The sequence below is a fragment of the Anolis carolinensis genome, chromosome 3 (assembly GCF_035594765.1).
Source record: "Anolis carolinensis isolate JA03-04 chromosome 3, rAnoCar3.1.pri, whole genome shotgun sequence".
NCBI classification, from domain to species: Eukaryota; Metazoa; Chordata; class Lepidosauria; order Squamata; family Dactyloidae; genus Anolis; species Anolis carolinensis.
This window is the reverse complement of record NC_085843.1, coordinates 271,605,896-271,619,967: the sequence shown is the minus strand read 5'-3', so window position 1 is coordinate 271,619,967 and position 14,072 is coordinate 271,605,896. Positions and strand designations below refer to the sequence as shown.

The 14,072-nt window shown below is 41.4% G+C and overlaps 1 long non-coding RNA gene across 1 annotated transcript in view; it reads left to right on the top strand.

Moving 5' to 3' along the window:
* The first annotated feature begins 5,604 nt into the window (after positions 1–5,604).
* LOC134298056 (uncharacterized) overlaps positions 5,605–14,072 on the top strand; it is a 151,380-nt gene continuing 142,912 nt past the window's right edge. Inside the window, exon 1 of the long non-coding RNA XR_010005037.1 lies at positions 5,605–7,266. This is a non-coding gene — a long non-coding RNA (uncharacterized LOC134298056). The remainder of the gene's footprint in view (positions 7,267–14,072) is intronic.

The following is a 14,072-nucleotide window of genomic DNA, read 5'->3' as shown; positions in this document are numbered from 1 at the left end:
TCCAGCCACCTTGAAGATTGCAGTGGAACATGCCCATGCTAAGGCAGAGGTTAGAAACATGTGGCCTCTCAGTGTTACAGCATTACTGTTTTCATCAACTCTAGCCTGGGGGGTGATGGAAACTTAAGTCCAAGAACTCAAAAACTACAAGCTGCTAACTCCGGTAATGAAGAATTCACACTGAACATAGTGGTGTCCATTTACTTCAGCAAGGACACATACAGGATTGGAAATCTTGTTATTCGTTTCACTTCCTACAGACAGCAAAATTCACCTTTCTCCGTAGAATCACTGTTGGAAGAGACCATAAAGGTCAACCAGTCCAACAGGAACATGAGAGAAGCCTCCCAGCAGGATGGTAACACATCCAGGCGTCCCCTGGGCAACATCTTTGTAGATTCTCTCACACCAGAAGCAATTTGCAGTATGTTCTCAATTAGCTTCTGACACAATTTTTAACAACCCAGTCCAACTCCATTCTGTTATAAACACACAAAGCACTCCTGACAGATGGCCATCTAGCCTCTGTTTAAACACCTCCAGAGAAGGCAACTCCACCACACTCCATGGCAATATATTCCACTGTCAAAAACTCTCTCCATCAGGAATTTTTGCCTAATGTGTAGGTGGAAACTTTTCTCCTTCCTTTGAATCTATTTCTCTATGCCCTGGTTTCTAGAGCAGCAGAAATCAGTAACTTAAAACATCAAATGAGCATGTTGAAATCCACTAATTTGAAGGTCTGGTCAGTGGCTGGATTTGATATTTTTACATTGTGTTTTTCCTCTAACAAAATCCATGAAAAGGGAACAAATTGCAGCTTAGGCATCGTAACAGAGGCAACAAAGAAAGTTATCGAGTAAATTTGAGAATTCTAGGTGGGAAAGGTCATCCATGTCTCATGTTCTGCAGTGCCACACCACCACACCGTGGGCCCTCAGAATCCACTGGGATTTGGATCCAAGACTCCTGTGGATATCCAATCCAGGAATACTCACTTCCCATTATATGCAGCAGAGTAGTATAGCGGTGTCCCTTACGTAAAATAGCAAAACCAGGCTTTATTTCTTGGAATCTGCGGGGCTATTTTCAAACCTTTTAGACCCCATGCACACAGCTGAATAAAATCCCACATTATCTGCTTTGAACTGGAATATATGGCAGTGTGGACCCAGGGCCCTTCCACACAGCCATATAACCCAGAATATCAAGGCAGAATAACCTACAGTATCTGCTTTGAAATTGAATATCTGAGTCCACACTGCTATATATCCCAGCTCAAAGCAGATATTGTGGATTATTCTGCCTTGGCATTCTGGGCTATATAGCCGGTGGAAGGGCCCTCAGATATCCCAGTTCAAAGCAGATATTGTGGATTGTTGTATGTTTTCCGGGCTGTGTGGCCATGTTCTAGAAGTATTCTTTCCTGACGTTTCGCCCACATCTATGGCAGGCATCCCCAGAGGTTTTGAGGTATATGAGGCTGCCTGCCATAGATGTGGGCGAAACGTCAGGAGATAATACTTCCAGAACATGGCCATACAGCCTGGAAAACATACAACAACCCTGTGATCCCGGCCATGAAAGCCTTGGACAAGATATTGTGGAATTTTCTGCCTTGTTATTCTGGGTTATATTGCTGTGTGAAAGGGCCCTTAGATGATTGTATCCATGAATGCCTAGCGCATGAATACAGAGACTGTAATTTGATTTGGGGCCAGAAGTCGTCTTTTGAGGGCTGGCAGTGCTGTCATGTGTGCCTCTTCTCACCCCTCACCCCCCGCCCGAGTTGCATCCCTAGAAGTGCCCCGGACAAGCGGACACTCTTCCTCCTTTCTCTCTGTCTGTCTGTGGGCGCCTTCTCCTCCCTCCCCGCCTGGCTTCTCTCCAAAGGCGCTCAGCTGATCCGCTTGTTTTGCCTCCTTTGACGGCCTCGCGTTACACAACCACGCGCGTGGCTTGCTCGGGGCTGGCAGGGAAGCGGAGAGCGAGCGGAGGCGGGGAAGCACGAGAGGATGAACGCACTTCCACACCGCTTGGGCTCAAAGCTAGGAATGATGGGAGCTGTAGTTTTGCAAGGGCTGAGAGCGCTGGTGCCTCTCTGAAGCACAACTCTTAGCGTTCCCTGTCATTGCGCCTGGGCCAAGTGGGCTCCATTCTGGTCTCACTGAGGGAGGTGTTTCCAAGCCTTGATAGTCTGGGATATGGGGCTGTGTCCAAGTCTTGGAAGAGTGGGCACCGGTTTGTCCCGGTGGTGAGGGAGAGAAAGGAGAGAAGAGTGGGACAAGAGAGACAAACACAGCTGGGAGGCCAGCTGGGGGCGAGGCCTTAGACGCCCCTTCTCTTCCTTCCCCTTCCCCTCCTGAGAGCGCACCCGAGTTCACCAACTTTCTGCCCAACTTCTCTCTTTCTCTCTCACTCAGTCTGTTCTTTCTCCACCCGCTCCTCCTTCCCTCCCGCCTCCCTCTCCGGCGGATCCATTTACCTTGGAGAGGAAGAGGAGGAGGAGGAAGAGGCGGAGGAGGGCGCTCGGACGCTGGGCAGAAGCGGAGCTCTTCTTTCCCTTGGACGGGGGGGGGGGGGGAGCGCATTCAAAGCCGTAAAGCGGACTCAAGCGCCGGCCTTTCCTCTTCCTTCCCCTCCCCACTCGCCTTCCCCACACTCTCCTCCTCCTCCTCTGCTGGTTTAGCTGCTTTGGCTGCTTATTATGGCAAGGGATGAACTGCCCGGGATTGGCATTAGCGGCCCGGCGTTGGCCGCTTGAGCTGAGCGGAAAGCGGCAAGAGCAAAGTGTTTCCAGCCGCCAGAGCCGCAGGGAGGAAAAGGGGGCTGGTTGCAAGGGTGTGTGACAGGGATCCCCAATGATCCCACTCACAAATGACAAAATCAACCCCCCCCCCAACTCCACCTGTATTCAAATTTGGGCGTATCAGGTACTTGTGCCAGATTTGGTTCAGATCCATAGTCATAGAATCATAGAGAAAGAGGAGACCTCATGGGCCATCCAGTCCAACCCCCTGCCAAGAAGCAGGAAATCGCATTCAAAGCACCCTGACAGATGGCCATCCAGCCACAGTTTTCAAAGGTTTTAATATTTACTTGAGCATTTACCTTTGCCATTTTAGCATATACAGTAGAGTCTCACTTATCCAAGCTAAATGGGCCAGCAGAAGCTTGGATAAGTGAATATCTTGGATAATAAGGAGGGATTAAGGAAAAGCATATTAAACATCAAATTAGGTCATTATTTTACAAATTAAGCACCAAAGCATCATGTTTTACAAAAGATTTGACAGAAAAAGCAGTTCAATACGCAATAATGTTATGTTGTAATTACTATATTTATGAATTTAGCACCAAAATATCACGATATATTGAAAACATTGACTGCAAAAATGGCTTGGATAATCCAGAAACTTGGATAAGCGAGGCTTGGATAAGTGAGACTCTACTGTAAATGTTTTATACCGTTTTAACTGCCATATTCAATACTGTGTTTTAACCTTGTTCTTCACTGTGTTTCTTAATATCTAATTGTATACGTTTCTACACTATTCTGATGCTTGCACATTTTCTGTTGCTGGTCATTCACTGTAATAAATAAATATATATATCCAGCCTCTGCTTAAAAGCCTCCAAAGAAGGAGCCGCCACCACAGTCCAGGAAAGAGAGTTCCACTGCCGAACAGCCCTCACAGTGAGGAAGTTCTTCCTGATATTCAGGTGGAATCTTCTTTCCTGTAGTTTGAAGCCATTGTTCCGCATCCTAGTCTGCAGTGCAGCAGAAAAAAGGCTTGCTCCCTCCTCCCTAGGACTTCACCTCACATGGCTATCATGTCTTCTCTCAGCCTTCTCTTCTGCAGGCTAAACATATCCAGCTCTTTAAGCCACTCCTCATATGGCTTGTTCTCCAGACTCTTGATCATTTTAGTCACCCTTCTCTGGATCAAGTGTAGTCTATGCTATTTGGACATGCTGGGTGAACTCCTGAGGGACACCTACCTGTTTCCCCATTTGCCTTTGTTTAGGTGTTTATGCATGTTCTGCTATTGACCAAACATCTTGTAGGTGAACAGTTACACACATCACTACAGAAGGATCAGGTAGAGAAGTGGTTCTCAACCTGTGGGTCCCCAGGTGTTTTGGCCTACAACGTTCAGAAACCCCAGCCAGTTTGCCAGCTGTTTAGTATTTATTATTTATTTGCTACATTTATATGCCGCCCTTCTCACCCCGAAGGGGACTCAGAGTGGCTTACAAATTAAATTTACATAGAATATTATATTATTACAATACTGTAATAATATTATTATATTAATACAATACTGGCAATAAATTACTATATTGTACTATATCAATATATGGTAATATTATTAGTAATATTACATGTAAAATATAATATATAATTAATATTATTATATTGTAGTATTAGTATATTGTATTACAATATTATATTATGAATATTATATTTATATACAATATGTCGGGGGTGCTTTGAATGTGATTTCCTGCTTCTTGGCAGGGGGTTGGACTGGATGGCCCATGAGGTCTCTTCCAACTCTACCATTCTATGATTCTATGTTATAATTATTAGGATTTAATAATAACTGTTAGGATTTCTGGAAGTTGAAGGCCAAAACATTTGGGGACCCACAGGTTTAGAATCACTGAGCTAGCTGATCCTTCTGTAGTGATGTGTTTACCTACAAAAAGTTTGGTCAGTAGCTGAGCATGCATAAACTGCAAAACAAAGACAAAGATGGAAGCAGGTAGGTGTTTTCCAGTTCAATTACATTTTTATTCAAGGCATGCTGCCTCAACCTAGCATTAAAAGCCTGTGTTTCTTCAGCCCCCCCCCTTCACTATTTTCTTGATGCTGATGGAGCTCAAAAAGCTCCCACCAAGTCAAAGAATAAAGAAGGGAAGTGTAAGTGTGTGTGTGTGTGTGTGTATGAGAGAAGGTTTAAAAATGGAGATATGGGGAAACCTTAACCAATTAAGCCTCTGCCGGTCATCCATAAATTAAAACAATACTAAATGTTAATACAGTAAATTAGAAGGTACAGTCCTCCATATTTTCTGGAATTCGAAGTCCAGGACTTCCATAAAAGTCAAATACAGTAGAGTCTCACTTATCCAATGTAAACGGGCTGGCAGAACGTTAGATAAGCGAATATGTTGGATAATAAGGAGGCATTAAGGAAAAGCCTATTAAATATCAAATTAGGTTATGATTTCACAAATTCAGCAACAAAACATCATGTTATACAACAAATTTGACAGAACAAGTAGTTCAATACGCAGTAATGTTATGTAGTAATTAGTGTATTTACGAATTTAGCACCAAAATATCACGATATATTGAAAACATTGACTACAAAAATGCATTGGATAATCCAGAATGTTGGATAAGCGAGTGTTGAATAAGTGAGACTCTACTGTACTATGAATAAAGAAGTCACTATTTTTTAACCTGAGAAAACACCTTGCTAGGAATTTCTAGGATTTACCAGCATGACTCTATGCCTTCCACTGGAAGCTGAACATGAAATCATGATGTAGGACGCAGATGTTCCTTGAGAGGTTTTCTCCCTAGAAATGACTGGAAAAAATTCACCCCGGAGGACTTAGAGATTCCCAGTGAGAACATTCTAATCCAATTCGGAAACAATCAAATCTGTAAATGTCAAAACTGCAAATGTGTGGGAATAACTACATTTTTTCTTACATCCCTCTAATGAAGTATTTGAGGTTTTTCTTCTGCACTGTGAGGAAAGGCAGAAAGTGAATGCTGACTGGCCCACGGTCTCTCTTGAGAAAAATGCTTGAGTTAAATTTTTGATCTGCAACTTTCCTTCACTTTCTGTCTTAACACCCTTAATTGCTACAACACACTGTGTCCTATTAAAGAAAGGTGAGGCTTGCCAGAGACTGCGAGCGTGAAAGGTGGCAATTCCTCATGAAGCTGAAGCAGCATGCTTGAATGTTACAGTCCTGTTTTTCCTCTTCCTTAATAACTCAAGACTGCATTTTTCTCCCACCTCCATTTCTTTCTTTCTACACCTCCCAGCCGCTACCACCTACACACTCCGATCTGTTTCTCCCTTAAAATCTTTCCACCGTGTGCATAATTGTTCCAATTTTGACGGAAATACAATAAAAGTTTGGAACACAGCCATTTGCAGTGCTTCAAGGCTGTTTTCCTAAACGTACTTCTAGGGAGTAAATGCCTTTGAACACAGCTTTTACTATTTGTGATGTTAGGTGTATATGTGTTGGCATCTGGTTTTTTTTTCTTATTGTATTACTCTTCCCCTTCTCCAAAGAAAGCCTTAGAGCAGGATAGAGGAAATGTCTCCTGTAGGTCCCGTACATTCCCCAAGCCCACTTTTATGGACCCAACACACTTCCCCTTTTTTTCCAGGCTGAGCTCTAGTGGACTTTCCACCTCTAAACCATTCAAAATACAAGAAAAGCATTTACAAATCCAGCAGGTTTAACCTTCTATAAAGTCCCTTCTCAAATGGCTTTTTGGAAGCTGAAAATCAGGCCAAAATTGAGAGCAGAAGTGATGTGATGTCACTTTTGATGTGCTGCCAAAATACCGGTGTAGCTGCCTTAGAATATGCCAGGGTTTTTTTTTTAGCTAATTAAGAACATTTTTTAGAATCTTGATATGTATCTCTTGGGTATTTCATTGGATGCTCGCCAGTTTTTGTTCTCTTTTCCATTTATAATATATCACACACACATTAATGTACTGGATTTTGCCAGGGTCCCTCCAGCTATTTCCCAAACCATATAAATATTAAAAACCTTTGTGTGTGTGTGTGTATGATGTGTGTGTGTGTGTGACAGATGATCCTCTTTATCACCAAGATGAGCTCAGGATGTTTGTCCATTTGACATGAGGCTGAAAATATGCCACTTCTGTGGAATTTGTTAACTTTCTGAATGGGCAGTCAGGCCCGTGATTGTCTGGAGTTATCACCTTTTTTGTGTCTTGCACCCTTTGTCTCACATGAAACTGGGTACTTGAATTAATCCAAAACTCATCAGCATATCCACATCACTATTTCCTCCAGGTTCGTGCCCTCCCAAGGGGCATCTCTGCAATGGATTGGTCCTTTAAACTGACCAATTACCAGCTGTCTTTCTTTCTGCCACAGGAATCTCCTCCTGCAGACTGTGACATCATAGGAACCCTGGCCAATCCTGTCTTGGTCCTAGCCTGCCTCCCTTTTCAGCCAATCAGGAGAGGGAGCGGTAAGTCTGAATAGCTGCCAGAACTGTATAAAATACAGTAGTCTCACTTATCCAACATAAATGGGCTGGCATAACGTTGGATAAATGAAAATGATGGATAATAAGGAGGGATTAAGGAAAAGCCTATTAAACATCAAATTGCATTATGATTTTACAAATTAAGCACCAAAACATCATGTTTTAAATCAAATCGACCAAAAAAGCAGTTCAATACACGGTAACATTATGTATTAATTACTGTATTTATGAATTTAGCATCAAAACATCACAATGTATTGAAAACATTGACTACAAAAATACTGGCTAACAAATTGACTACAAATAAAGATAGAATTGCATAAAGTGAACTTACAGTAACAACATTGTCGGAAATTAAATGTATAAAAAGTTCAGTCCTTTCTGCCTAGAGAAACAGCTGTGGATCCGAGCGGGAGGCAGAACTTGTCAGGGTATTGTGTATTGTGAAATGTTAAAATCAATCTGGGTTATTAGAAATGCCTTATGTGTTAGTTTTTCGGCAAGGCATTTCAGCAGTTTTGGAGTTAATGAGAGTCTGCTATGATTGACGTATCACAGGACCAATGGGGTCAAGTTTGTTTTGACTGGGACTTTCTTTCTTGTTCCTGTGGAATGCAGAGGAGTTTCCTGAGCAGTAGAGCAGTGAGTGTGTGTGTGCATGAGTCGCTTCGGCAAGAGCACTCATGGAGGAAGGACTGATTTGCTCTGTTTGTATATAGTCATGTAAATAAAGATATATTGCCGTTGGATTTCCAACCAAATCCTCGTCTGCTGGAGTGTGTTTGTCCAGTGCTGTATTTCCACACGGGGAGACAGTCTGGAGAAGGATGGTGAATTTTTGGATTTCACTCTGCTACCCATCATCCCCTGACAGAACTGCGTTGGATAATCCAGAACATTGGATAAACGAATGTTGGATAAGTGAGACTCTACTGTAGAATGTATTTTTCTGTGAATTTATGCTTTGTATCTTTTGAAGCATATCGCTTGCACTTGCATCCTATTTGGCCAAATCATCATAAACCTCTGAAGCTTTGCCTTCAATCCAAAGTGCTTGTTCTCAATCTGGGCTGGAAGCTCAATCTGGGCATAGACCTCCTTATCCACTGTCCTAGCTGAAATCTCAACACATGGATGCAGAGACTGTGGATGCGTAGAGTCGATTGTATTTTCTTTATCCTTATGTCTCTGTTTAGTCACTTTTCAGATAAAATGATAAAGATTTTAAAACCCTTGGTTATAAAATAGCCTCTCTGCTTTTTCTCCCCCAACCTTAAATATTGTATTGTCCTCTTAAATGGTAAAAGTTATCTCTGAAATAATCCAATGAAATGCTGCTTGACATTGAAGAATCAGAGGATAATGTCTGGCTGAACTGGGTTTTGTTTGGTACTTGACAAAATGACCCATTCTTAGGCAATCATTAAAATCACAGGCTACAAGCTCCTGTCCTCTGAAGCAAATTACAGCTTGCAGACTTTGCAGGTCATTCTCTTTTTAACACACCAAATGGAGCCTCAGCCACTGGGTTATTTCTAGTTTACTCCTTTGCAAGGCATGAAGTTTTAAAAAATACCATGTTTGGAGGAACAAACAAAAATATTTTTTACAGGTTTTTGCAGCGTCCCTAGTGGGGATAGCAGTAAGGGATCTTCCTCCCTCCCTTTTTTAGCAGATTGAAAACAATTCATTTGGGAAGATATGTTGTGCATAGTTTTATGTGCATTATTAAACACTACGCATTGCTTGCATGAATTCTTCCCCACAAACTAAAGCATGTTTATGTATAAAAATCCACATACAGGAAAATGTGCAAATTTGTGGGTATTCGTGCATCCATAGCTAGTAATAAAAATGCAGATTGCATCCAGCCCATAGCAAGTCCAGAAATGTGGAATGGGGGAAATTTGCATGAAGCACATGCAAGAGCAGATTTCTTACGCAGCTATATGAACCACCTTTAAAGGGTCATGCCTATACAGGCTCAAGACAGAGGCATATGGAGCAATGCTAGTGTTGGGACAAATAACAAATTGGCACCAATTGCCAGGACTGAACTTATTAACTGCTGTGTGTGAGGCTGTTTCCACAAGAAGAAAGCTCTAATTATATAGGGTTTACAAAGGGGTTTCTGGGTTATTGGCATTTCTCTAACCAGGAATAAATGGTCCTATATAACACAGTCACATAATATGGCATAGGAAACAGATTAGCCTGGGACAAATGACACACCTGATTATCCAGGTTTATTCCAGGTCTAAAAAATACCTGCAAAGGTCCAGATCTGAAAATGAAACTAGGGAACCTCCCCTCCAAAACTGAATAGTTTCATTTTCAATCCCCAGGAAGATAAGGCATGCCTCTTGCCTCCACAGTGAGTCTTTGTCTCCATTTCTAAGGGCTAAACCAGGGGCAGGGAAGGAAGTGAGACAATCACAATCTTTTCTCAGCCTTGGAGAAAGGTAAGGACAATGTTCTTCTGAAAAAAATCTGGCCTTCCTACAAAAAAAAAAAAAACTAGTACAGGGTTGATAACAAGAGTGGCTGGATCTGATCATTAGAAGTGAGTTATCTATTATGCTTAGCACCTTGCTGTGTGATCCTTGGTTCGCAGTGCTTGTTTTTGCTCATGTATGCTTCCAGTTGTTGTCCTAATACAGGGACCCCAAAAATATTGAGGTCTGGGTATTCCCTTGCTCAGCTCAAAATATCAGAGGGACCTCACTAACAACTTCTCATTCCTCTCCCAGTAATTCATAAATACCAAAATGGGTGCAGTTGCAGTCTTTGGCATTTTCTGGGAATGCACCATTACCATATCTTCACACAACAGAGTTATGCTTATTATTTGAACAATGAATACACTATGAACCAGTAAGATGGTGAATCATAATTTATACCAATCACTCCAAATCTCTATGAAATTTTCAGTGTAGATAATTGATTTATGGCTGATCTGGGAAACTTTCCCTGGCATCCTTTCTTGTCCACTCAGAACAATAAAGAAATCTCTAATTCTGCCCTCCATCCTGCATGTTTTCATTTGAATCAACCTGAGCTTGGCATGACAGATGAACTCCTAGCTTTTGGACAACATAGGGCCCTTCACTTGCCCTAAAACACGGAAGAAACTGGGATAAAAGGGGAGATGGCTAAATGATGTTTTACAAAAATGTATGCTGATTTGGATTAACAGCTGAAAAACACGTGTTTAAAAGATACACTTAAAACCTGATTTCAGCAGAAAAATGTGCATATTCGCATGATTGTATATCCCAGCAGTGAATGGAAACATGTAATTTCATTCAGATACCCTGTTGTGGACTGCTCCAGTGCATGTGTGCAAAACAGTGCATGTGTGCAAATCCCAAAACAGTTGATCTGGGCTATAAACAAATGGAGCCATGGACACACAGGGGGCTAAATGGAAGTATAGATGGAAAGTGATTACAATGAGAACTCTCTTCAAGCATTCCTTTGTTCTGATCTTTATGAAATCAAACAGAGCTTGAATTTACAGGAGGGTGAGGAGAGAGCATATGAGACCTGCTTGTGTGTACATTTAAATATCCGCACTAGCGGATATTTTAAGTCCAGCGCATCTCAGAGAGTAATTTACTTTAAAAAAGGAAACTTCTGCAGACATCCCCATCCATCTTTCAGATTTCTAAAATCTGCCACAAATGAAGATTTAAGGATGGCAAGGAACAATTTACTGAAACGGACAGGTCTGTTTGGACTTGCTGTCAGGTCCTGCCATTTTTTAGCCCCACTTATTTGATCCACATTTTGACACTGTCTGGAAGTTCTCACAGTGAGAGAGAACAGCAACAAAAAGCCTGTGAAAGTTTTCAAAGAGGAATATTAACTGGTTGATTGGTGCAGCCCATGTCATCCATAGTAAGCACAGCACATGCCAATGTCTGGTATTCTACTTCAACAACGCCTGGGGGGCCACAAGTAGTCCATTCCTCCTATAGACAATATTGAGCTAGATGGATCAATTGTCTGCCTATGAAAGACAGCAAGAGCTGTAGTCTGTGACATTGCTATGCAAAAGTCAAATGCATGCAAAACAAATAGAGTGATCACAAATAACTTATACCCTGGTGATGTCACAGTCTCTCTAACTACATATACAGTGAGAAAGAGAACCTGGGTTCCAGGTGATTCCCAAAACAGTTCTCCGATCCACAACAACCACCCTGACAACTCTTGATGAAACAAGGCAATTATGTAGCTCCCATTTGTACTTTTGCAGTATTTATCTGTTCTTTCTCCAAAGCAGCTGGAGAGAAGGCACCAGCTGTGGAATACACAAGTTGAATTAAAGCAACTTTACGACTCCCTCCCCTCCAATTGCTTTTGATGCCTACACAAAAGACAGTGTTTCTTTCTTTATCTGGAACCAATTACCCATCCAATTGTCAATGAGGGTAGACATAAAAAGAAAAACAACTATGCTAGTGGTGCTAGCAACATGAAAACCATTGTCTGTACTAAAATTATGAGGTGTTAACATAAATCCTGCCAGTTGGCAATTGATTGTTTTGCTGTTTGTTTCATACTCTTAGTTTCCCCTATCCCCATAATTTTTATTGTTGTCACTCTGCCAAGTTGACTCCAGCATATGGGGGCCTTATCATGAGATTGTCTTGGCAACATTTATTCAGACAAGGCTTGTAATTGCCTTCTATGAGAGCTGAGAAAGTGTGATTTGCCCAAGGTCACCCAGTGGGTTTCCATGGCTGAGTGGGGATTTTAATACTGGTTTCCCAGAGTCCTAGTTTAACTATTAAAACACTGTACCACATTGGCTGTCACTCTTCAATACAGAAATATGCAAGGAATTGGAAATGTGTGGTTGCTGTTCAGTGTACTGGTCTGTGAACAGGTGTCAGTTTATGACAGCTGGCTGCCAGTGCACAAGAAGTGCACTAATATATTACCTGGAATTGTAGGGGGTAGGAGGTGGAGAGACCTGTCTTGTTGCTGTACCAGGTATCTTAAGAAGTACTGCTTTATAGAAGCTGAGGACATCTGTTAACTTTTTGGAATTCTATGTTTATCTTGATGGCTGTGAGTTTGAGGGAGCTATCATCCAAGAATGTCATCCAAGAATTTTTGCTTTGCTCTGAGACTAAAAATTGTGACTTTCCCAAGCTTGTCTTCCATGGACAAGTGGGGATTGAAACTCTAGCTTTCAGAATCACAGTCCAGTGCGTAAACTACCACCAAGTCATTAGTATCAGGAAAGATAATCAGTTGATTTATAAGAAACATAAGAAGATTACTGAATGAGACCCATAGTGCCCTGTCCCCATTGGGATTGATAGGGCAAGGGGCAATTAATTCTGGTCTTGTCCCTTCCTCTTTCACTGAAATGGCAACCTATTTGCATTTAGCCTAGCTAAACATTTAACACCTAGTATGTTTGGTAGGCTACTAGGTGTGACCATCACTTTTCTACCTACTAAACAGGTGGGAAACTGTACTCCATCTACCCTAATCACCCAGTCTCCACTAATCAGATTTATAAAACTCATCTCATGCAGGCTCCTGTTTCTTATGGTAGCCAACAATATGCCATGGCAAAGACTAACCAGGACATGAAGAGAATGTATCTGCCATTTTTCTCCCAGGCATGATTATTCATTGGCATAGCACAGACCTGAGAAGTAGAGCCCTCTAGCAAGTCCATCAGCCTTAGCCAGCTTAAGCAATGATGAGCGATGGTGACTGCTGTCCTGTCTCTGAATCTACAAGTGACAATTAATCCTTACGATCAGTTGTAGTTGTCTGGGAAATTTAATAATCTGTTTAATCCTCTTTTAAGATACTCTTTTGTTGCAATGAATTCTATAAATGAAAGAAGCACAATATAAATATTTGGTTTTTGTTATCTGTCCCACTGATATCTAAAAAGTACAGTATGCCTGTTGCAATTGGCAGAGAAAGACTTATCTGAATTGCCTGAACAGCATCTGTCCTGAGAACAGATCAAGAATGTAAAGTTGAGAAGAGATAACCAGGCACTGGGAAGCAAGAATGGCTTCTGCGGCAGTAATTTTAACCCCAGCCCACAACTTCCAATGAAGATGTCATTGCATATGTATATGTGAAATACAGATTATTGCTCTTCTGCTGCATCCACACAAGAAGAAAAATGAAAGACAATATCTGAGAGATAGAAATCTCTTCCCTCTTTTTGTGGGATATGTTGCTTAGAATACAGTAAGTAAACTGTAGTGCTGTTGATCCATGGAAAGAGTCAGCAAATGTTGAATCATGAGGACTGTTGAAGGTTTTCATAGACGCCCCTATTGCACATAAGAATCTCTTATTGCAACTGGATTTATTACTTAACTGAATGACTGAGTTTGGTGCTTCTTTCTATTCATTCCCTTTTCCTAAAGTTTCATGTCTTTGAGATTGTAGCCCCGAGGATAGGGATTGGTTTACCAGTGATTTTTGTAAATTAGCCTTGGAACTTTCCTTGGCTAAAGGGCAGCATTAAAAAGATTTAAAAACTCAACCAAACCATTTTAAACATCTGAGTTACTGTATATACTCATGTATAAATCTATTAAAAATGGCTTGATTTATCTATGAATCATTTTAAGTACTGTATGTTGTTAACTATTATCAAACAGGAACTAACCTCATCTCTGATGAGAGTTGTAAAAGGAGAGACATTTGTCTGGCCCAGGAGAATCTAAAGGAAGCACTGACCTGTTTACTCTCCTCTGCAACACTTATTCTGACCTTTTTGAATACTTGGACAGAAA